We start from the raw sequence: 25,583 nt of genomic DNA on the forward strand, positions 1-25,583 counted from the left end.
CTTCCTCCCCAACACGCCACCACAAAGAAGAGGGCGCTCTCCACAACTGACCTATAGAACATCTTCAGCATCTCACTACAGACATTGAATGACGCCAACCTTCTTAGGAAGTACAGTCGACTCTGTGCCTTCCTGCACAAGGCATCTGTGTTGGCAGTCCAGTCTAGCTTCTCGTCTAACTGTACTCCCAGATACTTGTAGGTCTTAACCTGCTCCACACATTCTCCATTAAACATCTATTGTTTGACAAGTTTAGCTAGCAATTCACACTATTTGAAAGCAAAAGGTATGCTGTTGAAGATTGCCTTAATTTGGAATTAAGCAATTTTGTATGTGATTTTGTGTAACTGCCCATCAGGAAATTAATCCCAATTTTCATTAAGATTTTCATCATCTTGGGTATTTTGTTACCTGGCCAAAGTTTTACACTGAAAATTTAAATATAATTCAGAGTGATGACTGGGATGTCTGGAATCTAATGTTTTGCAGTTTGTTTCTAATTCCTCCTTCACAAAATTGTATCCACCTCTTCGAGCAAGTCATCCCTATGGTTATTGGTGAAAGTTTACTTGAACTGTGAGGTTTCCAGGACAGTATTGTCAGATTTGGCTTCGAATTTGCATTCCAAATAATGTCAACCTCAATGGACTGAAAAACATGTCTTACTTGCTCCCAGAACAGCCGAATAAACTGTTGGCTGGATGTCTGTCACTGTATCTAAGGTACAGGTCTCAGTAGGGAAATTCTGATCAGCGAATTCACCAATAGCTTATATCAACGGAGCACACTCAAAGTGCTGGAGGAACTCATCTGTTCAGGCAATATCTATGGATAAGAATAAACAGTCGACATTTTGGGCTGAGACCCTTCTTCAGGACTGAGAAGAAAGGGGGAAGATGCCTGATTTAAAGGGTGGGGGGAGGGAAAGAGGTTAACTGGAAGGTGATAGGCGTAGCAAGGTGGGTGGGAAAGGTAAAGTGCTGGAGAGGGGTTAGGAGACAACAGTGCACCGTAGGAGAAAGGAAAGGGGGGGGGGGGGACTCAGGGGGATGTAATAGGCAGGTGAGAAGAGGTGAAAGGTCAGACTGGGGAATAGAGGAGAGGGGTGGGAAATGTGTTCCCTGGAAGGAGAAATCAGTATTCATCCAATAAGTTTGGAGGCTACCCGGATGGAATATAAGGTGTTGTTCCACCACACCTCATCTTGGCATAAGAGACGGCCATGAATCTATAAGTCAGAATGGCAATCAGAATAAGATATTTGGGCCACTGGGAAGTCCTGTATGTGACGGATGGTGTGGAGGTGCTCAACGTAGTAATCCTTCAATTTTCAATCAGTCATTTTGACTTGTTATGTATATTGACATTTTTGGGCACAGATGGTATGGTACGCCTCAACATCCATTGCACTGGTTCTACTATATTGTTCCTACTGTAACCAAAACAAGGATTGGTGCCATCATAGCATAGCAGTTAGCGCAATGCTATTACAGCTCGGGGTCTCGGAGTTCAGAATTCCATTCCAGTGCCATCCTTAAATCTGTCCTCCCTGTGGAAGATATGGGTTTTCCTCAAGTGCTCTGGTTTCTTCCTGTGGTCTAGAGATGTTCTGGGTAGGTTATTTGGTCATTGTAAATTGTCCAGTTATGTTGTAGCTGTACTGGAACAGTTTGGCTAGTGGTGCGCCAAGTTCTGGAGCGCAAGTCTTCAGGACTGTTGCCAGGATTTTGTCTGGGCCCATAGCCTTCGCAATATCAAGTGCTTTCAGCTATTTCTTGATATCACGTGGAGTGAATCGGATTGACTGCGAAGTGACATCAGGGATGCTGGAGGAGGCCGAGCTGGATCATCTACCGGGCACTTCTGACTGAAGATTGTTACAAAAGCCTCAGCCTTATCGTTTGCACCGGTGTGCTAGGCTCCTCTATCATTGAGGATGGGGATATTTTAGAAGCCTCCTCCTCCAGTGAGTTGTTTGATTGCCCACCACCATTCACTGCTGGATGTGGTAGGACAACAGAGCACAGATCTGATCCATTGGTGTGGGCCTATATTGCTCTGTGTAGAACTTGCTGCTTATGGTGTTTGGCATGCAAGTAATCCTGTATTGTGGCTTCAGCAGGGGGATGCCTCATTGAGGAATGCCTGGTGGTGTTCTCGGCATGCCCACCTACACTCTTCACTGACCCAGGGTTGATCCCCTGGCCTGGTGGTAATGTTAGACTGGGGAATATGAGATTACAGATCGTAGTTGAGTATGATTCTGCTGATGCTGATGGCCTGCAGCACCTCATAGATACCCAGTCTCGGGCTACTAGATCTGTTCAAAGTCTATCCCATTTTGCACGGTGGTAGTGCCACACAATCCAGTGGAGGGTTTCTTCAAAGTGGAGACAGGTTTTAGTCTCCCCAAATTGTCCTGGACACTTGGCGTATTTTACAACAGCCTATGATACGGGTAGTTTCCTGATAAAGATCCTCCCCAGATTATGAGCTCCCTACTTTTGAGCAGCCTGTGCCAACACATGGGCATTCAGGAGACCAGTGGGATAGATTTGCTGGCTGCCGTGGAACTGCAGGCATCTTCTGCTGTGTTGGAACAGGTGGCCTTATTTCCGACTTGTGCAAACAGTTTCCATAAACTGGGGAGGACCTGTATCCAGACAGTGGTTGAGGAGCCACAAAGATGTGAGATGACCTATTCTGATTGAATTCGTCCTGTGCTCAGGTATGTAATTACGCAGATACTTCAGTCCAGGATTGACAGAATGTGATATTATCAAGGGACATCATTCCTCTAGTTGTACACCTAACAAAACTCTGCTGCTTTGAGATGGCATTAAAATAGCTTTCTTTGAACAGGAAGAGGATGAATGTTCCTGCCTGAGTTTGCACCACAGATTTTTGGTCATTTATTGCTTTGCAACTGGGGATGCGCTGTAGGTGCAAAAGGATAATTTATTCCACCTAAAATGCTGAAAGATGATTCAGAGTTGTGGCAAGGGATTTACAAATGCTGTTTCTTTCTTTAGTTCCTTTCACACTCAACCTGTTGCAATCAGCAAGATACAGTTTGCTTTTTTTCCTCCAGTAATTTCCACTTCCCACGTTTTCTCCACATCTCATTTCTGACAATATTTTTCCTTGCCAATTACAAAAATAAGCTGTATAAACTGTCTTATATAATATGGAGTGAAAAACTTCTGTATTCAGTACTGTGTAAAAGTTTTAGGCACCTTCCCCATTCTGACCTTTTACCTCCTATCTGCCTATTTACCTCCTTCTGACCTGCTTATCACCTCCTCCTGGGTCCCATCCTCCTTCCCTTTTTCCTATGGTCCACTCTCCTCTCATATCAGATTCTTTCCTCTCCAGCCCTTAACCTTTCCTACTCACCTGGCTTCACTGATCACCTTCCAGCTAGTCTACCTTCCCCTTCACCCACCTTTTTATTTTGGCATCTTCCCCCTTCTCAGTCGTGAAGAAGCGTCACGGCCCAAAACGTCGACTGTTTATACATTTCAATAAGTGCTACCTGGCCTGAAGCATTTTGTGTTTGCTGCTTTGGACTTCCAGCATATGTAGACTTCCTTGAGTCAAGATTTTTTATCTGGTTTCAGATGCTAAAGCCTCCACAGAGCCCTGATCTCAACATCATCGAGGCTGTCTGGGATCACCTGGAGAGACAGACGTAGGTGAGACAGGCAAAGTCTGTAGAAGAACTGTGGCAAGTTCTCCGAGATACTTACACCAACCTACCAGTCGATTTTCTTATAAAACTGCACGACCATGTACGTAAAAGAATTGATGTACTTTTAAAAGCAAAGGGTGGACACACCAAATATTGATTTGATTTAGTATTTTTTGCTGTTTACTGCTCTTTATAGTTTTTTTGATATTTAGAAACTTTATTGTTTTTAAAAACATCTTTACAGATTTTGTTTGGAGATTCAAGGTGCATTTAATATCAAAGTATGTATGCAGAATACAACCCTGAGGTTCATCTTCCCCACAGACAGCCAGGAAACCAAGAGAAATCCCTAGAATCTGTTCAAAGAAAAACAGCAAACCCACCCTCCCACATCCAAAAAAATTGTGCAAATGGCAACAAAAAAAACAAGGGAAAACAGATTATAAAGCACAAAATCGAAAGTGTCCAGGCAGATTTAAGTTTTTGCATATGCCTAAGACTTTATACAGTACTGTATAATTGCCAAATATTGGTTTGACTTAATTAGCGGTTAGTAGTTGTGTTATGTTTTCATTTAAGTTTAGTCTTTATATGCTTTTTGTCAATATTGGGGAACTGGATGAATATATTTAAGAAAGTTGCAAAAAAAGGTGTGCGAAGTATTTTACCTCATTATGATGAAGGCAGAAAGAATATTTTTGCATTTGTGGATTGAGAGGAATCCTTGAGAAAATCAATGTTTGCAGCTGTGATTCTTGACCAAAAGATGATGGCCTTAAGTTTATGCAGTTGATTCAGTACATGGAATCATTCATGAAGTGCAACTGGCAAGCAGTACAAACTGAATTGGCATGACAAATTGCGCGCAAAGCCCAGCTGCGAGCTCCTACTCACATAAATTTGCTAGGATTGTGGCTTCCCAAATATTTAGTTATATGGGTTACTGCACCTTTTAGGCTCAACAGATGAAGCTGAAGTTCTTCATAAACAACCAAGGCTATTGTTTCTTAACATAGTTCAAAGTCCAAAGTAAATTTATTGTCAAAGTACGTATGTCACTAGGTAAAACCCTTCAATTCATTTTCTTGCGGGCATACACAATAAATCCAAGAGACACAATAAAATTGAATAAGACTATAAGATATAGGGGCAGAGTTAGGCCATTTGGCCCATTGAGTATGCTCCACTATTTCATCATAGCTGATCCTTTTTTTCCTCTCAGCCCCAACCTCCTGCTTTTCTCCACCCCCCCCCATATCCCTTCATGCCCTGACCAATCAAGAATCTAATGATCGATGGAAGATTGCACCAGACAGGACCAATGTGCAAAGGACAACAAACTGTGCAAATACAAAAAAAAAGCAATAAATGCAGATAACATGAAATGAAGAGTCCTTGAAAGTGAATCCTTGGGTTGTGGGAACAGTTCAGTGATGGGGCAAGTAAATTTGTCACCTCTGGTACAAGAGCCTGCTGGTTGAGGGGTAATAACTGTTCCTGAACTTGGTGGAATGAGTCCTGAGGCTCCTGTGCTTTCTTGATGGTCTGGGTAATGGATGCTGTTTTCCTGTGTGTAGATGCGCTCAAAGGTGGGGAGGGATTTGACCATGTTGGACTGGGCTAGGGCCAATTCTGTTTTGTAGGATTTTCTATGCAAGGGCATTGGTGTTTCTATATCAGGCCATGATGCAACCAGTCAATATTCTCCCCACCACATATCTAGAAATGTTTGTCAAATCTTCTGATGTTATCCCAAATCTTAGCAAACTTCTAAGAAAGTAGAGGCACTACCATGCTGCCTTTGTTATGACTCTTGCATGATGGACTCGGGACAAATCCTCTGAAATGATTACAGTAAGGAAGTTAAAGTTGTTGACCCTCTCCACCTCTGATTCCCCAACAAATAGTATCTCATGGACCTTTAGTTTTCTTCTCCTGAAGTCAAAAATCAGCCCCTTGGTCTTGCTGACATTGAGTGAGAGGTTGTTGTTGTGGCACCACTCAGCCAGATTTTCAATCTCACTCCTATTTGTTGAATCATCACCACCTTTGATTCGGCCAATGACAGCAGTGTTGTTGGCAAACTTAAGTATGGCATTAGAGCTGTGCTCAATCCCTCGGTCATAAGGGTAAAGAGAGTAGAGCAGGAGATGAGCACATAGCCCTTTAGTGCAACTGTGCTGATGGAAATGCTTTTGCTGATCTGAACTGACTGGGGTCTACAAGTAAAGAAAATTGAGGATCTGGTTGCACGAGGAGGTATTGAGGCCAAGGTCTTTTTTATTTATTGTGATACAGAATAAGCCCTTCTGGCCCTTTGAACTGCGCTGTCCGACAACACCTAATCATGAGACAACTTACAAAGACCAATTAACCTACAACCATCACATGTTTGAACTGTGGGAAGAAACTGCAGGAAACCCACGAAATTGTGGGTAGAATATACAAATTCCTTACAGACAGTGGCAGGAATTGAACCTGTGTCATTGCTACTGTAAAGCATTATGCTGGCCACAGTGCTATTGTACCATCTTGAAGCTCATTGATTAGTTTGAGGGTTTGTTAGTATTGAATGCCGAGCTGCAGTCAATAAAGAGCATCCTAATGTATGTATTTTCACTGTCTAGTTGTTCTGGAGTTGAGTGAAGAACCAATGGAATTGCATTCTGTGGATCTGTGTAACATTAGGCAAATTGGAGCAGATCCAACTCTCCTCTCAGGCAGGAGTTGATGTGTTTCATCACCAATCACTCATAGCGCTTCATCACAGTGGATGTAAGTCCTACTGGATGATAATCACTCAGGCAAGTCACTATGTTCCTCAGGCCCCTTTCAGATGAACTGTTTGGTTTTGAGGGAGAAGGTCAGTCCACTATATCCTTAGATCCCCACCCTAGTCCAAGCTTATGTTTATGTATGGGAGAGCTATTACAATCACAGCCACAGGGCATCTTGGAGCCCATTGGAGCGTGCCCGCAGGATCCTTACGATGTGTTTTACTTTGCTGCTTGGAGCACTTCAGGGTGCCATGCAAATGCAGTTGGAGTGATGCTGGTTCTTCTGCATTGAGATATTTACAACGTAATCCAGCACCATGAAGGTACAATCCTTGCCTATTGTGCACCAGCAGGAGGATAACAGTAACAGACAACTATAAAGAAAGATGTAGGCTTGTTAGACTGTGAGATATTGTGTGTGCCCTACTGTTATCCTGAAGACCTTTCCACTGGTTCAGTCCGCAGCCCTTGGCCTACCTGCAGTACTATTGGCCTGGTGACTCAAATCTATGCAGAATCAGCTTCTAAAAAATATGTAGTGATCCAGCATCTAAGGTAGTTGATGGAAGTGTCATATATTCATTGATGAAGTTTCACTGGATTCTTTTGAGTGTAGCCAGGTAGAATTTGTGCATTTACAATAAGATTGTCTGTGTACCTCCAATATTTTCTGTTTTTAATTCAACTTCCAGCATTTCCAGTTCATTGCATCTTGGGCAACTTTTCGGCTTAGTCAAGATATTAATGGTGATGGTTGACCTGGACTCTAAAGTGTTGGAAGGTTTCTTAGAATTTCTTTAAATAAATCAATTGTTCGACAACATTACCAATGCATTGACCTTGACCAATGAGAATCTTCATATCTTGCCAAAGTTCAAAGTAGATTTATTATCAGAGTACATGTATGTAACCATATACTACCCTGCAATTCATTTTCTTGCAGGCATACTCATTGAATCCATGATCGAATAATGCCCATGATAAAATCAATGAAAGATCGCACCAACTTGGGTGTTCAACCAGTGTGCAAATAACACAGAATATGCAAATACAGCAAGAACTAGTAATAATTAAATAAGAATAGATACTGAGAAGATGAGATGATGAGACTTTGAAGGCGAGCCCATGGGTTGTGGGAGCATTTCGATGATGAAGTGAACCCCTTTGGTTCAAGAGCCTGATGGTTAGGGGTTAGTAACTATTCCTGAATCAGGTGGTGTGAGTCCTGAGGCTGCTGTACCACCTTCCTGACAGCAGCAGTGAGAAGAGAGCATGTCCTGGGTGGTGGGGTTCCTGATGATGGATGCTGCTTTCCTGTAACAATGTTTTGTGTAGATGTGCTGAATATTGGGGAGGGCTTTACCCGTGATGGACTGGACCGTACGTATCCGCTACTTTTTGTGGGATTTTGCGCTCAAGTGCATTGGTGTTTCCATACCAGGATGTAGTGCAGCCAGTCAATTTACGAAAGAGGATGCAAGTGAGACTGCGGGCACAGAGACTGACCCAACTTATCCATACTGGTAACATACCACCGGCAAAAATACATTTCATATTCTTTTTAATTTCAACCCTACTTTCTGGGTGTAAAACATAATAAACACCCAAAATGAATTTAAAATAAATAATTCTGCCTTTAAGTCCAGGTGCTCTTGCCACTTGTGCATCTGACATCAGTGAGTTTCTAAGCTCCTGTTATCCTTGTTTACAGCCAATTAAAGGTCAAGTAAAATAGTTTAAGTTGTACGGTGTGCATGTTTCCATCACATTTTTTTCAGTATTCGTATGTTCTGAAGATCAGTTTGTGATCATGTGGCACTTAATGCTAAATGAGCTCCTATTTATAGGGTAATGTAGCTTGCATTCTTCACTCTGTTAGACTGTAAAAATTATTAACTACATTCAGGAAACTGTTCTTTGAATAATTTCAACCAGAATGTCAATGTCAAGAAACTAATGATGAAAACTGGTTAATGTTTAGTTTGAACTCTGAATGTGTTACATTTGAATGCACACAGTATACCCAATAAGATAGATGAATTTGTAGCACAGTTACAGATTGGCACGTGTGACATTGTAGACATCACTGAACGGTGGCTGAAAGAAGATTATAGCTGGGAGCTTAATGTCCAAGGATACACATGGTATCAAAAGGACAGGCAGGTAGGCAGAGGTGGTGGTGTGGCTCTGCTGGTTTAAAAAAAAAGAAATCAAATCCTTAGACAAAGGTGACATAGGTTAGGAAGGTGTAGAATGATGGGGGTTGTATACAGACCTCCAAACAGTAGCAAAGATGTGGTCTGCAAATTACAATGGAAGATGGAAAATGCATGTCAAAAGAGCAATGTTACAACAGTCATAAGGGATTTCAAAATGCAGGTGGGTTGGCGCAATCAGTTTGGTGCTGGATCCCAAGAGAGGGAATTTGTAGAATGTCTAAAGTGGCTTTTGAGAGCAGCTTGTGGTGAAGCCTACTAGGGGATCAGCTGTTCTGACTAGGTGTTCTACAGTGAACCAGAATTGATTAGAGAGCTTAATTTATAAGGCACAGGTGAAACCTAAGTTGGAGAACGGTGAGCAGTTTTGGGTCCCTTAACTAAAAAAGGATACGCTGGCATTGGAGAAAGTTCTAAGGAGGTTCACAAAAATGATTCTGGGAATGAAAGGCTTATTGTACGAGGAGCATTTGATGGCTTGGTGTCTGTACTCACTGGAATTCAGAAGAATGAGGGGGAGATCACATTGAAGCCTATTGAATGTTGAAAGGCCTCGATAGAGTGGATGTGGAGAGGAGGTTTTCTATGGTGGGGGAGTGTAGGACCAGAGGACACCGCCTCAGAATAGAGGGGTGTCCTTTTAGAATGAAGCTGAGGGGAATTTCTTTAGCCAGAAAGAGTGGTGGATCTGTGGAATTCTTTGCCACATCCAACTTATGAGGACTATTCTTTATTTATATTTAAGGCAGAGGTTGATTGGTAATTGATTGGTCAGGGTATGAAGGCAGGAGAATTGGGGCTAAGAGGGAAATGGATCAGCCATCATGAAATTGTGGTATAGGTATGATGGGACAAATGGCCCAGTTTTGCTCATATATCTTACAGTCTTATGGTCTAAGTTGAGCTTACATCCAACACTTGTGCTGGCAGTTCATTCCATGTGCTCACCACCTTCTGAGTGAAGAAGTTTCCCCTCGTGTTCCCCTGAAATATTTCAGTTTTCAACCTTAGCCCATGGCCTCTAGTTGTAGTCTCACCCAATCTCAGTGAAAAAGCCTGTACCCCTCATAATCTTGTACACACCTATCTAATCTCCTCTCATTTCTGGCCAACACCTCTCTCATGGCTCTGTATTTCCCTTTACTCCACTGTAATACTAATACGCCTGACTTTAGCTTCTCCTCCTTCAACGTCAGCGTGAATTTAATCATATTATGATCACTTTTCCCTCAGGGGTCTTTTACCTTAAGCTCTCTAATCAATTCTGGTTCATTGCCCAACACCCAATCCAGACCTGATCCCCTAGTGGGCTCAACATCCTGCTCTGAAAAGCCAAATCGTAGGCTCTCTAGAAATCCCCCTTTCTATAGTCCAGCACCAACCTGATTTTAAATCCCCCATGATTATTGTAACCTTGCCCTCTTGGCATACATTTTCTATCTCCCCTTGTAATTCGTGTACAACATCCTTCCTACTGTTTGGGGGTCTGTCTACAACTCCCATCAGGGGCCTTTCACTCTTACAGTTCCTTAGCTCTATCCATATTGATTCAATGCCTTCCAAAACTAATGATTTGCTTTTTTTGCCAACAGCAACACCTCCCAGCTATAATCTTCTTCCAGCCATGATTCAGTGATGCCTACATCATCATACCTGCCAGTCTGCAAATGTGTACTGCAAGTTCATCCACCTTGTACCATGTACTGCGCGCATTCAGATACAACACCTTCAGTCCTGCATTCACCCTTTTCGATTTTGTCGTACCGTGCTCAACCTTTTGATTCCTAACTTTGTCTGAGGTCTTACCAACATCTGCCTCCACAACCTCTCCACTAACTGTTCTGGTGCTCTGGTTCCCATCCCCCTGCAGCTCTAGTTTAAGCCCCACCATGCAGCATTAACAAACCTTTCCACTAGGATATTAGTCCCCCTCCAGTTCAGGGGCAAACCATCCTTTCTGTACAGGTCCCACCTTCCCAAAAAGAGAAACGAATGATCCAAAAATCTTATGCCCTCCCTCCTACATCAACAGCATTGCCACAAATTAAACTGTATAATCTTCCTAGTTCTGGCCTCACTAGCACGTGGCATGAGTAGCAATCCTGTGATCACAACCCTGGAGGTCCTGCCCTTTAACTTAGCACCTATCTCCCGAGCTTCCTATGCAGAACCTTGTCACTAGTCCTAACCATGTTATTGATGCCTATAATGCACCATGACTGCTGGCTGTTCACCCTCCCACTTAAGGATGCTGAGAACGTGATCAGAGATATCCCAGACCCTGGCAGCCAGGAGCAACATACCATCCAGGAATCTCATTCTCCCGTATAGAATCTCCTGTCCATTCCCCTAACAAACAAATCACCTATCACCACAGCATGGCTCTTCTCCCCATTTCTCTCTGAGTCAGAGGCAGTGCCAGAGACCTGATCACTGTGACATTCCTCTGTTAGGTTATATGCACGGACAGTATCCAAAGTGATATACCAGTTGTTGAGGTGGATGTCCACAGGGGTACTCTGCACTGGCTCTTTAATCCCTTTCCCCTTCCTGACTGTCACCCAGTCTCCTGTGTCCTGCACCTTGGGTGTAACTACCTCTCTGTAGGTCCAATCTATCACCCCTTCAGCCTTCTGAATAATTCAGAATTAGAAACCTAGAAAACCTACAGCACAATACAGGCCCTTCAGCCCACAAAGCTGTGCTGAATGTGTCCTTACCTTCAAAATTACCTAGGGTTACCCATAGCCCTTTATTTTTCTAAATTCCATGTACTTATCCAGGAGTCTCTTAAAAGACCCTATCGCTTCTGCCTCCGGCAGCCCATTCCACATACTCACCACTCTGCGCTGAAAAAAAACTTACTCCTGACATCTCCTCTGTACCTACTTCCAAGCACCTTAAAAGTGTGCCCCCTCGTGCTAGCCATTTCAACCCTGGGGACAAAGCCTCTGAGTATCCACATGATCAATGCCTCTCATCATCTTGTACATCTTATTTATCCAGCTCCACCTCCAGCTCCTAACGCAGTTTGTTACAAGCTGCATCTGGATGCACTTCTAACAGTTGTTGTGGTCCGGGATATTTCCCACATCCCGCAAGAGGAGCAATGCTTGATATCTCCTCCGTCCTGATTGAGCAGATATAAAAAAGAGAATGGAAAAACCTGAGCTTTTCTTCCCTTTGAGTGAAGCCTCTATTCACTGAAACCTCGAAGAGCTAAAGCCTTTAGATCACCACTCTATGTTCACTCATGATAGCTGCTGTGTTTGCCCCGTCTTCCTTTCATTTGCTCTTACTAATCAATCCCAAACACACATACGCTGCTGGTCAAAGCTCTGTTACATTGCTGAGGCCCGCTCCTGCCGTTTGGCCTTGGGTAGTTGAACTGATTGAAGTCCCCTCCTCTCCAGACTTCCGAGGCCCAAATTGGTCACTAGTCAAAGCTCTATTTAACTGATGTCAAAGTCTAAGAGAAATTTGGATGGGTACATGGATGGGAGGGGTGTAGAGGACTATAGTCTGGGTGCAGGTCAATGGGATTAGAGAGTTTGACTCGGACTAGATGGGCTAAAGAGCCTGTTTCAATGCTGTACCTTTCTATGGCTCTATAACTATTAAGGGAATACTCCTTCTTGCACTGTTTAAAGGAGAGGAGAGAGGAAGTTGGAGCCACCAAAGAAAAGTGCACATATGAATCACTAATAAGTTTATCAGTGCTATAGTCTCGTATGAGGATATTGTAAAAAGCTTGAAAGGATATTTGAACTCAATGCTGTTGGAGAATTTTAACTGGATTCAAATACGGAGGGTAGCTAGAGTAGAAGTGAATGAGATGTCGAGCCATGGGAGGTGTATGACTCTAGAGCATGCTCTGGCAGAAATGAGCCTTGTCTAAACAGTACAAGGCTGTGAAGAGTGGAGATTGATCGGTCTACACGGTTTTTCCATTGACAATGTGGATCATGCAGTATTAAACCTGAGTGGACCGTTGATGTTTACCCATTGTATAATGTATTTCTTAAGTGCAAATGTAAAGCTAATAGTGTGCAATAATTGCACTGGACAACAAAGACTTTGCTTCCTGAATACTTATGTGTACCTTATGGACCTGGGCTGCTAATCATGAAAATTGTCATGAAATTTCCCTGTCTCACACCATTTAAAAAATATCACCCATATTTGTTATTTAAATTCAATAATTCAAGTTGGAATAGCTAATACCAAGATTAAGGAGGGTGTTTTTGTTGGTCCACAAATTAAACAGTACATCAATGACAACCATTTTAAAAAAAACTTACAGTGGGACCAGTGGAAATTCCTTGGAAGGCATTCAGGATGTTGTTGAAAATTTTCTTGGCAACAACAGAGCACCAAGCTATGTGCAGCTGGTTGACAACATGGTTCAACGATACAGAACTGTGAAGTGCAAATTGTCACCAAAGATTGATTTTCTACGTTGCCATTTAGACTTCATTCCTGCAAATCTTGACACTGTCAGTGACGAGCACGGTGAAAAGTTTCACCAGGACATTGTAGTCATGGAGAGACAGTATCAGGGCAACTGGAATCCATCAATGCTGGCTGATTATTGTTGGACACTTAAGTGAGAAACCTCAGACACTGAGTACAAAAATCATCAACAAAATATTTTTAGCTTGGTTGAACTATTGCAAAGCATCAGCAGTGTTATGCAATTAAATACATTATATTCAATAAGGTTTAATTTCTTGTTTCTCCAAATTCCTATTTGAAGGAAGTAGCCTGAAATTATATTTGTGTTCAGCTTCAAGAGGTTATAATAAAAAAAATTCTGAGGAAGCTACATATTCAAAAAAAAAGTCCAGTGGTTTTAAAAAAAGATTCAAAGTACATTTATTATCAAAGAATGTATAAGATATTCAACCTTGAGATTTGTTTGCTTACAAGTAGCAAGAATCATGAAAGAACCCAGTTAAAGATTTAATAAAATGAACACCAACACTTGATGTGCAAGAGATAGGAAAAGAAAAACACAAATTGTGCAAACAATTGAAGCGAACAGCATTCTGAACCATATCGAGTCCTCAGGACCGAACCCCAGATTATCAGGCACGGAGCATAGCAACCAGGCCAGTTCATAGTCTCAGTGTCATGGAGAGAGGAGTGACCATTTTGGAATGAGCAAAATGGGCTCCTGCCTCAGATCCCGACACTCTTTGTCTTTTCAGTCTTATCTGGGCCAGCATTTAAATTGACCAAACAACGGTACAACAAATGGGTCAAATGTCCTGGAGAAAGAGGTGAACATCGCAGAGAGTGGGCAAAATCAGCTCTTGCCTCCCATCTGGGCCAGCGTTTAAATTGTCAAAATAGCAGATTGTATCTCGTAGCAGGACCCGGCTACTGCAAAGTGCTTGGGGCCTAGATCACACCGACGAGCAATTCGTTCCAGGTCCGGGTTTAGTCTCCCTGCCCAAAGCTGCTCTCAAGCTCTTCAAATCAGCTTGGCACCCAGAGTGATCCAGCCTTGCACCTGGACCAGATACGGACATCCAAACTCCTCTGCCCTGGCCTGACTTCTCCTCTTGGTACCCAAAACAATCCAATCTTGCACCCAGGCCATTTGTATGGACATCAGAAATCCACTGCCCCAACCCTCCTCTCCAAATGGCTCTCCACCTCTGTCGATTCTGCAACGCACCATCTCAGCTCGTCCCCCAAACTCACCTCACCATCGCTTACCTCCTCAATGTTTGCATCGATTCTTAACACAATTTACGTCAGAAGAGATGTTTTTAGTGATGTTTTAAATCCGTTTTCTCAACTTTTAACTACCAGTGAGCTGTTGCATGTGTTCGGTAATGCCATCTTAACCTGAAGTAGGTTAAGAAAGGTAACTAGAGCAGGAATGAATGTGAAGCAGCTTCAGGGGAGGTGTATGATTCTGTAGCATGCTCAGGAAGCAAGTTTTGTAGCAATTTTGGTAGATATGAGTCTTGTCAAAATAGGGCAAGGCTGTGAAGAGTGGAGATTGATCTGCCTGCATAGTTTTCCCATTGACATGTAAATGACCAGCTAATAGTGTGTAGTAATTATTTATATAGTTCCCTTGTAAAAGAAATGTCTTCATCATTTTCTTACAGTAGATTGCTTGCATCAACCCTTAAATCAAAACAGTATATAACCGAATTGAAACCAAATTTAATGTTAGTATTTTTGCAGATTTTCTGTTTTTATTTAGAATAATTCCTATGTACTTAAGAGTTGATTGTAAATTTTCATGTTTGAGGCAACTTTGTTACATGCTTGTGTGCTGTATGAGACCACTGCAACATTTTCATTTGATTTACTGTAATTTCAAATTCAGTAGCTTCGCTTGTAGCTATAGCAGAAATCAAACAATAATCAGAAACACATTGAAAAATAACAAAACTTACTCCTTTACAGTACTGTGCAAAAGTGTATATATACACGCATCTAGGGAGCATAAGACTTTTGCACAGTACTGTAGTAATTGCACTGTGCTGCTGTCACAAAATAAAAACACATTTCATGACATATGAGTGATGATAAACCTGATTCAGATATAGCTCTCTATTGTGGACTGAGAGTGGGAAGGGGGCAGGAAGAGGGGATGGTGCAGGAAACACCAGAGAGATATTCTGTAATGATCAATAAACCAATTGTTTGGAATCAGATGATCTTACCTGATGTCTCAGAGCTGGGTGTGTCTGCACCCACACCCTGGCACTCTTTCTCTGCCACCCCTTCCACATTCCTCCCTCACTATTCCCAACATCCTTTGTTCCCACCGGATTTACAAATCAGCGCTCTGCTCTGCGTTGACAAATACAATATTGTGCAAAAATCTTACGCAGTCTAGCTATGTATACGTGCCTGGGACTTTTGCACAGTACTGTACCTAGGTCAAAGAACTCTTTAGAGCAAATGAGATTGTTGAGTGTGAACTGAAATTACTGTAATGAATTCCCACAATTTATATTTTTCCTATTTTAGTCACCATGAATATTTGATATGCTGTAGTTGGCTTATTTTACTTTACAGAAATGAAAGTGACCATGTGTGTTTCAAAGTCAAGCGTAATGCCTTTTTCACCTTTGTCTGGTTTTGGCTGTTAATAACTGCTGTTCATTAAGGCACAAGGTAATGTGGGTGTATTATGGGAAATAGTAAACCGTTGAGAATGTGAAGAGGGTAAGGGGTAAGTGTAGAGGGGGTGGGTGAGGGGTAAGTGTAGCAAAATATGTAGACAGGACAAGAGAGAGGTACGTCATTGGGGAAGTAAGGAGAAGTAGCTAAAATAAAGTGCTAGGCCAGACATGGAGACTACAAGGAAAAGGGAACCTGCAACCACAAGACAATGTGCTTGGCAAAGTATTCTGAGTCATACCTATTTCAAGTGTTTTGAAGTGCTTCCAAGTATTACGCTGGAACCTTTGCTAATTCTGAGAATTTCGCGTGCTTAGCTATGCAATAGCCAATCAATTGATGGATTTGAATCGGTAACCATATTTGCGAATGTAGTTGATGCACCATCAATAACTCGCTCTGAGATGTGAAAGCGAGGTATCAGCTTTTATTGACTGGAAGAAGGAACAAGCAGTGAGTGACCACCATACTACATCCTGGAGACTGAGAGGCCAGGCTCAGACCTCCATCACCTTTATACAGGGGTCTGTGGGAGGAGCCACAGGAGCAGTCATCAGGGGTCGTGTCCAGACAGGTATATGTAGTTCACCACAGTAGTGACCTGCTTTTGGGTATAAGTATGACCTTTGTAAACCGACAAATTGGGAGTTGGCTGCCTTACGCCCGAAGTGCATGGGGCTGCAAACTCCTCTCTGAATAAAAACCGTTTCAGAGGTAATTTTGTGTCTCTGGTGTTTTTCCTCAACTGAGCAGGTAACAGTTACAGGTTGACACTGTGATGCTGGAAAACAACAGTTCAATGCAGTCAACGTGCATAAACCCCGCAGCATGTGCAGGAGGCAATTAGCAAGCTGTGACAACATGACGAGAAAGCCATCCACTACCTTGCAGTTGTGCCGATGTGTCTTTTTATTCTTAATTGTTAAGGTGGGTAGTGTTTTGCGCTATGTGTGAATGATTCTTTAAGATTGTCATAGCTGGGTGTGGTAGTGGGGATATGCTCCCAATGGCATGCGCCTCAATTAGCCTCTGCCAATAATCTAGCTCCTGGCCTTCACAAATGGCTTTGTGCTCCAGGGTTGTTTTGAGGTGACAGACTGGCAGGCAGTCTGTGAGCCACATGGAGAGGACATTGATGGACTCACAGAGTGCATCACTGGTTACATCAACTTCTGTGTGGACTGCAATGTTCCAGCAAGAATGTCCTTTGTTATTCAAATAACAAGCCGTGGGTAACAAAGGACATTAAAGACATCCTGAATGCTAGAAAGACGGCGTTTAGAGATGGAAATAGGGAGGAGCTATGGACAATACAGAGGGACCTGAAAGCCAAGATCAGGGAGGCTAAAGACAGGTGTAGGAGGAAGCTTGAGTGGAAACTCCAGCAGAACAACATGAGAGGTCTGGAGTGGGATGAGGACCATCACTGGGTTTTGGCAAACTAGCAACAGAGGAGCTGAAGGCAGTGTGGACAGGGCCAACGAACTTAACATGTTCTTCAACAGATTTGACACTGTGGCCCCTGGCCATCCCCCACATGATTCATCTGTTGTTGACTCCCAACCAACACATACTCCACTCTCCCCTCCTACCCCTCCTCACAGCCCCCCACCCTGCTCTCATGACTACACCCCTCCCTCACCTGAAACCACCATGGTGGGCTTCACAGCTGAACAGGTGAGAAGACAGCTGAAACGTCTCCACCCGAGCAAGGCTGCAGGCCCAGATGGTGTCAGCCCCAGGGTGCTCAAAGCCTGTGCCCCCCAGCTATGTGGAGTACTTCACCATGTCTTCAACCTGACCCTGAGTCTCCAGAGGGTTCCTGTGCTGTGGAAGATGTCCTGCCTCGTCCCTGTACCGAAGACGCCGCGCCCCAGTGGCTCCAATGACTACAGACCGGTGGCATTGACCTCCCACATCATGAAGACCCTAGAGAGACTTGTTCTGGAGCAGCTCCGGCCTATGGTTAGGCCACACTCAGACCCCCTCCAGTTCGCCTACCAGCCCCGACTAGGAGTTGAGGATGCCGTCGTCTACCTGCTGAACCGTGTCTACGCCCACCTGGACAAGCCGGCGAGCACTGTGAAGGTCATGTTTTTTGACTTCTCCAGTGTGTTCAACACCATCCGCCCTGCTCTGCTGGGTGAGAAGCTGACAGTGATGCAGTGGATGCTTCCCTGGTGTCATGGATTATTGATTACCTGACTGGCAGACCACAGTACGTGCACTTGCAACACTGTGTGTCAGACAGAGTGGTCAGCAGCACTGGGGCTCCACAGGGGACTGTCCTGTCTCCCTTTCTCTTCACCATCTACACCTCGGACTTCAACTACTGCACAGAGTCTTGCCATCTTCAGAAGTTTTCTGATGACTCTGCCATAGTTGGATGCATCAGCAAGGGAGATGAGGCTGAGTACAGGGTTACGGTGGGAAACTTTGTCAAATGATGTGAGCAGAATCATCTGCAGCTTAATGTGAAAAAGACTAAGGAGCTGGTGGTGGACCTGAGGAGGGCTAAGGCACCGGTGGCCCCTGTTTCCATCCAAGGGGTCAGTGAGGACATTGTGGAGGATTACAAATACCTGGGGATACAAATTGACAGTAAATTGGACTGGTCAAAGAACACTTAGGTGGTCTACAAGAAGGATCAGAGCCGTCTCTACTTCCTGAGGAGACTGAGGTCCTTTAACATCTGCTGGACGATGCTGAGGATGTTCTATGAGTCTGTGGTGGCCAGTGCTATCATGTTTGCTGTTGTGTGCTGGGGCAGCAGGCTGAGGGTAGCAGACACCAACAGAATCAACAAACTCATTCGTAAGGCCAGTGATGTTGTGGGGGTGGAACTGGACTCTCTGACGGTGGTGTCTGAAAAGAGGATGCTGTCCAAGTTGCATGTCATCTTGGACAATGTCTCCCATCCACTCCATAATGTACTGGTTAGGCCCAGGAGTACATTCAGCCAGAGACTCATTCCACCGAGATGCAACACAGAGCGTCATAGGAAGTCATTCCTGCCTGTGGCCATCAATCTTTACAACTCCTCCCTGGGAGTGTCAGACACCCTGAGCCAATAGGCTGGTCCTGGATTTATTTCCACTTGTCATAATTTACTTATTATTATTATTATTTAATTATTTATGGTTTTATATTGCTATATTTCTACATTATTCTTGGTTGGTGCGACTGTAATGAAACCCAATTTCCCTCGGGATCAATAAAGTGTGTCTGTCTGTCTGCCTGCTACTGAGCCCGGTGGAACCATTTTTACCGACAGGAGAAGCTGCAAAGGCAGGTTACTGGCATCTTAAAGCCAGTCTCTTCGGTCAGATGGGACTCGTCAGCTGTGGTTGGCAGCTCATTTAGGAGAAGGAAAACTCTGATCTCAAACCTCTGCTGCCTTGTGGCTATACCTATTCACGGGGAAGGCTTCCGGTGTAAATGCCGGGGCAAAATCCAGAGCTGGAGTCCCTAAGACAGTTCAACACCGACTCCTGCGACGCAACTGGTGCTGGGCTGTATCTGTGTCTGCCATGTTTTTGGGTTCATCAGATGCAAGAGAAGGGAGCCTGCTGCATGGGCAACACCTTGATCGCCATATCGTACCGCCCTGGCTTGTGTGTCACTTAGACAGATAGGATATAATGTCCATCGTCAACCCGACCGGTGGAGGACCTCAGGAATCTTTGTGAATTACAGACAGACATACTTTATTGATCCCAAGGGAAATTATGGAAATATGTTAATATCAGAGCACACAAAATACTGGAGGAACTCAGCAGGTTAGGCATCATCTGTGAAAAAGAATAAACATTTGTCGTTTCAAGCAGTGATCTTGCTTGTGGACTGGAAGTTAATGGGGAAAATGCTGGAATAAAGGTTGGGAGAGGGGAGGGAGGAAGTAAGTTGGATGGAGATTGATTGGGAAAATCAGGTTGATAATGGATCTCAAGAGAATGGGTTTGTTAAATGCCTTAGAGATAGCTTTTGAGAGCAGTTTGTCATTGAGCCTACTAGGGGATCAGTTATACTGGATTGGGTGTTATGTAATGAACCAGAGGTGATTAGGGAGCTTAAGGTAAAAGAACTCTTAGGAACTAGTGATCACAATATGATTGAGTTCAACTTGAAATTTGATAGGGAGAAGGTTAAGTCTGATGTAGCAGTATTTCAGTGGGGTAAGGGAAATTACAGTGGTATGAGAGAGGAGTTGGCCAAAGTAAACTGGAAGGAGATGCTGGCAGGGATGACAGCAGAGCAGCAATGGTGTGTGTTTCTGGGAAAAAATGAGGAAGGTGCAGGACAGATATATTCCAAAAATGAAGAAATACTCAAATGGCAAAAGAGTACAACAATGGCTGGCAAGGGATGTCAAAGCTAATGTAAAAACTAATGAGAGGGCATACAACGAAGCAAAAATTAATGGAAAGCTAGACAATTGGGAATGTTTTAAAAACCTACAGAGAACAACTAAAGAAATCATTTGGAAGGAAATGATGAAATATGAAAGCAAACTAGCAAACGATATCAAAGTGGATAGTAAAAGCATTTTATATGTAAAAAAAAGAGGGATGAAAGTGGATATAGGACCACTAGAAAATGAGGCAGGAGAAATAATATTGAGAGACAACGAGATGGCAGATGAACTAAATGAGTATTTTGCATCAGTCTTCACTGTGGAAGACACTAGCAGTGTGCCTGATGTTGTAGTGTGTGAGGGAAGAGAAGTGAATACAGTTACTATTACAAGGGAAAAGATGCTCAAAAAGCTGAAAGACCAAAGGGTACATAATTCACCCAAACCAGATGAACTGCACCCTAGCTTCTGAAAGAGGTGGTGTTAGAGATTGTGGAGGCATTAGCAATGATCTTTCAAAAATCATTGGACTCCAGGATAGAGCCAGTGGGCTGGAAAATTGCAATGTCACTCCACTCTTTTAAGAAAGGAGGAAAGCAGCAGGAAGGAAACCAGTTAGCCTGAATACAGTGGCTGGGAAGATGTTGGAGTCAATTGTTAAGAATGGAGTACTTGGTGACACAGGACAAGATAGGACAAAGTCAGCTTGGTTTCCTTAAGGGAAAATCTTACCTGACAAACCTGTTGGAATTCTCTGATGAGATTACAATTCAGATAGATAAAGTGGATGCAGTTGACTTTGTATATTTGGACTTTCAGAAGGCCTTTGACAAGGTGCCACACATGACTGGTTACCAAGTTAAGAGCTCATGGCATCACGGATGACACAGGGATGTCACTGACATAGTTAGAGCATTGGCTGATTGGTAGGCGGCAACAAATGGGAATAAAAGGATCCTTGTCTGGTTGGCTGCCAGTGACTAGTGGTGTTCAGCAGGGGTCGGTGTTGGGACCACTTCTTTTTATGCTGTATGTCAGTGATTTAGATGATGAAATAGATGGCTTTGTTGATACGAGGATTGGTGGAGGGGCAGGTAGTGTTGAGGAAACAGGTAGGCTGCAGAAGGACATAGACAGTTTAGGAGAATGGGCAATAAAGTGGCAAATGAAATACAATGTTGGAAAATGCCACTTTTTCCTCACTGTTCTTGGAAACAGCTCCCAAGGACTGCAATGAAGAAAATCCAACTTGCAGTCTCAGAGGTAGGTGACTTTCCTGATCTTTTAAATAATTAAAAGCCTTTTGAAAAATGGTGGATATTTTAAATATTTTTGCCCTTGGGTAATGTAATGAGCCTCAGGGCTCGCACCACCAGGTTCAGGAGCAGTTACTTCCCCTCAACCATCAGGCTCTTGAACCATTTAGGGTAAGTTCACTCAACTTCACTTGCCTCATCATTGAAATGTTCCCACAGCCAGGGGACTCATTTTCAAGGACCCTTCATCTTATGTTCTTGATATTTATTGCTTCTTTTTAATTTTTTTATTTTTCTATTTGCACAGTTTGTTCTCATCTCTGCACTCCAGTTGAACGGTCAATAAGTCCACAATGGAATAATAGCCATAATAGAATTAATAAAAGAGCACACCAACTTTGGCATTAATCTAGGGCTTTATCTGCATGTTAAGTGCAAGGCCCATCCTCTTGTATACTTACGGCGGCTTAGACACGGGATCTGTGCATGAGGAAACACAAACATCATGATTACTGAGGTTCGGGTTTCTTTGGTTCTGGAGATCATACTCAAGTTTAAATATTTCTCTTCGTTCTGAAGATCTAGTCCACTCCTACAGTTCCAATATGGCAACAACAATTAAAAAGAAACATTAGGGTAATGATAGAGGCAATTGACTAGAGAGATTGCAACTGCTGCATTTACAGAGTGACAAAGAATGTATTCATAAATTCTGAAGATCAGTGTTGATTCATGGTCTGTGGAAAATCCTCATATTTAACTTCTTGTTAGAGGTGTAGGGAGGGATGTAAGCTGATGGTAGTAGACCGTTTTGGCCAGTCTCTCACTGGAGCTATGGAAAAGTTTGTTTGACCTTCCTGTAATCTGCTTGGGTGGATGATTTGATGCACTATATGCTCTCCTGTTGAACGTGTAATTTTATAACAGTGCCATTTAAATTGAAGAATAGCTCTGCACTTGCCGACTGCTTTAGAGTGAAAGTGACTATAATTCCTTATCAGTCAAGCTGCAACAACACTTGTATTTGACTGAAATTGAGTGAAGGCACATAATATACATATTTAACTACTCTGCACATTTGTACTCGTCTGGAGAAGTGACTTTGCCTTCATGGGTTAAGCATTGCTGAATTGTGTTTCCCTTGTTCTTTAGGCAGAGCATTCATTGAGTAAATTGACTTTATCGATACTTTGGTGTAAGTCGAAGGCCCTTTACCTCTTCAGATTATTTGGCTGATGCAATATTGGTCACAAAAACTCTGAAAGAATTCATGCCTAGAATTTACTACCTCTAAAAGTATGCTTATTAGGCAATTTGCAGTAGACCAACAGTTATTTACTGGGAAATTCAGCTATAGATCAGGATCAGGTTTAATATCATTGGCATATGTCGTGATAATATATCGCCTTATTGAGGCATCAGTCCTTGATGTCCTGAATGCTATAGAGGCTCGTGCCCATGATGGAGCTGACTGAATTTACAACTCTCTGCTGCTTTTTTCTGTCTTGTACAGTGCCCCCCCCCCCCACCAAACCAGATGGTGATGCAGCCAGTTAGAATGCCCTTGACAGTACATCAGTAGACAAGTGTTCTTGGTGACATACCAAATCTCAAATTCCTAATGAAATATAGCCACTGTTGTGTCTTCTTTGTAACTACATTGATATGTTGGGTCCAGGATAGATCCTCAGAAATGTTGACACTCAGGAACTAGTCTGAAGCCCCAGAGATCATGTGTTACTGAATCTGCTTTGTAAGATGAAAGGTTTTGCTACGCTTGTTCTGCTAATGAAGAACATGAAAGGAAACAACTTAAAGTTGAGTTCAGGGCATTTCCAGTGAGGGAAATATTGGCGTGTGAAACCAACATATAGAGAGTTTGGATTGACAGTTGGCTTCTGCGATCAGAGGGCTGTATGAGGAGGCAAATAATAATAATAACTTTGTAGAGCATTTTTCATACAGATGAAGTGGCTCAAAGTGCTTTACAATGGAAAATAAAATTTCAAAAAATAAACCCGAGAATAAAAGACAAGATGTGAGTTAAAAGTAAGGTTAAATAAATAGGTTTTGAGCTGGTGTTTAAAAGCCTCAACTAAGTCTATATCCCTTAGTTTTAGTTGTTGAATTCCAGAGTTTAGGAACATACGGTAGTTCAAAAAAGCTGACCTGCCAGCTATCTTCTGAGAGAGACTGTTTAAACCATCGGAAGAAGGCATGAGAGCTCAAGCAGGATTATAAAACAAAAACAATTCTGTGATGTACTCTAATCAAAGACTATTAAGAGCTTTAAAAATAAGTAAGAAAACCAATTCAGAAAGACACATGCAGCCAGTGCAGATTGGTTAGTACAGGGGTGATATGCTGCCTCATCCTGGTTTTGGTTAGAAGTCTAGCAGTGATGTTCTGAACGAGTTGAAGTTTGTCAATAGATTGTTTTGGTTGGCGAATAAGAAGTGCATTGCGGTAATCTAGTCTAAAGGTGTGAATTAGTTTATTAGCATTATTATGTGACAGAAATGGACGTATCTTTGCAATATGTCTTCACTGTGGAAATGCTGCTCTGGGCACATTCTTTATATGGGATTTAAAAGGGATCTGAAATCTGAACCCAGGCTTGTTAAATTCCCAAGTTGATCCAGGAATTTATCTCTTTTGGTTTTGGGACCAACCAGAAGTTTTTCATTTTTATCTTCATTTAGTTTTAGGAAGGTATTGCTCATCCATTTGTTTATTGTAGCCATACCAGATGTCTGAGAAGATAGGGTGTTATCATCATCAGGCTCAACCGAGATATACAATTGTATGTCATCTACAGTTTGACCCAATTGCCCCTTGACCCAATTTGTCCATGTTGTCTAATTGTCCCATTTGCCTGCATTTGACCTGTATCTCTTTAAACCAGGGGTTCCCAACCTTTTTTTATGCCATGCACCCCAGTTTGGGAACCCCTGCTCTACCTGTCCAAATCTCTGTTAAATGGATAATTGTGTCCACCTCTGCCACTCTCTTTGGCATTTGATTCCATATACTCACCAATCTCCGTGTGGAAAAAGATGCACCAGAGGCCCCTTTTAAATCTTTACCCTTTAATCGTTCTCCTCTAGTTTTCTTCTACCCAGGGGAAAAGACGTTCTGACTATTTATTCTATGATTTTATAAACCTCCTGTAAAGTCACCCTTCAGCCTCCTAAGCTGCAGGGAAAAATGTTCTGGTGTTGAATGGAAGCAAGAAGTATGTAAACACTCTCAATCAGCAGTTTCCAACCTTTTTAATGGCATTAACCCCTATCATTAACCAAAGCGTCCGTGGACTCCAGGTTGGGAACTCCTGCCCTAGATTGTGTTTCTGACCATAAGCTATCCGCATTCCTGATTCCTGTGATTACTAAAACCAAACCTCAGCTACAACCACAGCCTCGGCCCATAGACTGGTCCCCAGCTCGGGCTTACTGCAGTTCCGTTCCAGCTGATCACCCCACCTGTACTCTGGACCTCTAATTTTCGTTCTGGATCAATGAGTGAGCAGATACAAAGCCATCAGAATTTCTGAACAATGGGATCCAAGTGTTACTGCTCGTCTCCAGGTCTCATTGCACCTCATTTGTATGCTCAGGCCAAATTATTCTGCGCTCTGGCAGATAAGAAGCACAAGAGGACCTGAATTGAAATTCTTGAGTTTTGTGCATTTTGTACGAAGTCTCTGTTTTTCCAATTGCATCTGCTTTTTAAAAAAAATTGAAATTGGGACATCCAGCTTAAAAAAAAAAGTGGCATTATGTAACTCAATTTCCAGGCACGTGTATGCACTTAGAGATTCACTTACAAAAGCTATTTTTTTAAAAAACAATACTCGGGTTACTTTTTTGTCGGGGGTGGGGGGGAGAGTGGGAAATGTAACCAAGTTTATAATTGCTCAGCAAATTCACCATATGGCTTTCATTGATAGCAATAATGCTGCTTGCTTCCCTGAATAATTGAGTTGGTAATGGCTGCTTCTGTGGCACATCTAGTTTATTCAGTACACGAGCAACTAATTTGTCCTCAAGTCATTCTGCTTCTCAAGATCAAATAAATTTCACTCTTCTGAAATGCTCATTGGCAAGAAATTCAAGTCTATTGTGGTTTCATTTGCTG

The 25,583-nt window shown here is 42.7% G+C and overlaps 1 protein-coding gene across 12 annotated transcripts in view; it reads left to right on the forward strand.

Annotated features, from left to right (window-relative positions):
* The window catches only part of b3galt1b (UDP-Gal:betaGlcNAc beta 1,3-galactosyltransferase, polypeptide 1b), a 194,330-nt gene that overhangs the window by 79,311 nt on the left and 89,436 nt on the right, over positions 1-25,583 (forward strand). For 8 of the 12 annotated variants that reach the window (XR_012099110.1, XR_012099108.1, XM_073047469.1 and 5 more), the window contains exon 2: positions 3,621-3,791. The exons of 1 other annotated variant lie outside the window; for it this stretch is intronic. The gene's annotated coding sequence lies outside the window, so the exon portion shown is untranslated. Of the gene's footprint in view, positions 1-3,620; positions 3,792-8,556; positions 8,632-25,583 lie in introns of those variants that run through there. 3 more of the 12 variants (XM_073047472.1, XM_073047473.1, XM_073047475.1) reach the window with 2 other exon arrangements.

This window comes from Hemitrygon akajei, chromosome 5 (genome assembly GCF_048418815.1).
Source record: "Hemitrygon akajei chromosome 5, sHemAka1.3, whole genome shotgun sequence".
NCBI lineage: Eukaryota > Metazoa > Chordata > Chondrichthyes > Myliobatiformes > Dasyatidae > Hemitrygon > Hemitrygon akajei.